Source organism: Arachis ipaensis, chromosome B08, assembly GCF_000816755.2.
Source record: "Arachis ipaensis cultivar K30076 chromosome B08, Araip1.1, whole genome shotgun sequence".
Classification (NCBI taxonomy): domain Eukaryota; kingdom Viridiplantae; phylum Streptophyta; class Magnoliopsida; order Fabales; family Fabaceae; genus Arachis; species Arachis ipaensis.
In genome coordinates, this window is record NC_029792.2 from 111,653,217 (window position 1) to 111,654,829 (window position 1,613).

The window sequence follows — 1,613 nt, forward strand, 5'->3', positions numbered from 1 at the left end:
AGATTACAAAATCAATTAAGAAAAAGTCACATGACCTTTTTACTTTTTATTTTGGTCATTCATGTGAAGTGTTAAAATAGCATGAGTTTACTTCTCCCTTTCTTTTATAAGATTGATAACTTGTCTCAAATAATAAGAAAAATCAATATGCATACCTGAGAGATTAACTTGTCCAAATTAAAAGGCACACTAGTGTTCTGACATCATGATCAATTCAAGTACCTCATGGAACCCAGAATACCTCATTTTGATTACAATTCTGACTTCATTACATATCATCTCCATAATAACCACCTTAAATTGAAAAATAACAGATTCTGTTTTCTATTCTACATAGATCGAACTAGTCAATTATAACAGAATAAGAATGATATCCAAACTCATTCAACTTGAATATCAAATTAATAATCACTCTCAATCTCAAATACCACAGAGTTTCAGGGAAAACTTCAGCAATTCAGATATATAGTCCATAAAATAGTGAAGTAGATGTAAGAGTTGAACAACCTACCTTGGATTTTGCTTCACACTGTTCTCACTTTTTCTGCGGTTTTTAGTGTCTCTGAATGGAAGAAGGCTAAGCTTTATATAATCTCTTTTTGGCTAATATTTTATTTACATGATACATCATTACTTTTTTTTTTTTTTCTAAGTCAAGTGAAACTCGGGTCTTCGAGCTCGAGTCTAATGGTGTTCGGGTACATGGACCCACCAGTTGGTCTGGTCTTTTTAGTGGGCCAGCTTGCGATCTACACTTTAGCTAAAGAAGACTTCTTTTCTTTGGGCTTAGAGTTGTTGGGCTTGTTATTTAGATTCAAGCATGAACAGTTGACCACAAATATTATATCTTCCGATATATGTTTAATATAAGAGAAAGTATTAGGAATCAATTGTGGAGAATTTTTAAGGTCTTAAAAAGATTTGATTTAATTATTAGTTAAAAAATTATTAAAACGTACGCATATATAACGTAGTTGACTTTTGCCAACTAAGCGAAGTATATATTCCTCATGTAAGAGAGATTCGAGACTTAGTCATGTTACATAATTGTTTCTGCAGCATGTTAGCGTTTGCCGAAGAGCCAAAGGTTTCTTCAGCGAATATTTAAATACAAATAAGATGTTTATATATTATTCAATTCCTTTTCAGATGCCATGTGAATATGTGACGATTATCTCCACCTTATGTTTCCATTCCCATGCTTCAAATGAACATGGAACTAAACTATTATCCTGGTGGCATTTTAATTTCATGGTAGTTCAATTCTATGACAAGTTGAGAAGAAGATCTTTGAGGAGTTCCAATATCTCATATGTCACGTGTTAGTAATATTGTGTATTGACTCACAAAGTCAGATTGTAATATACCGAGTAAAGAAACAAATTTTGTAACATTGGATTGCTCATTCAATTACAAAAGTTAAATTACGACTTTAAAAATGTTTCTCAGAAATTACGTGATTGAACATAATTAAAGTCAAAGCATAAGAACCTAATTATTTAGTTAATATCCGTCCTATGTTCAAAGGTCGGTGTTGATGGTTGAATTGGTCCATTAAAATTTCACAAGGACGAATGTTGTGGGCGTCGGAGAACGGCGTTACTTTGCACTGT

The 1,613-nt window shown here is 32.4% G+C and overlaps 1 long non-coding RNA gene across 1 annotated transcript; it reads right to left on the reverse strand.

Annotated features, from left to right (window-relative positions):
• On the reverse strand, positions 239 to 646 carry LOC110266022. The gene is made up of 2 exons (XR_002352862.1): positions 512 to 646; positions 239 to 329 (listed from the first exon to the last, which is right to left on the reverse strand). It is a non-coding gene; the product is annotated as an uncharacterized LOC110266022 (long non-coding RNA).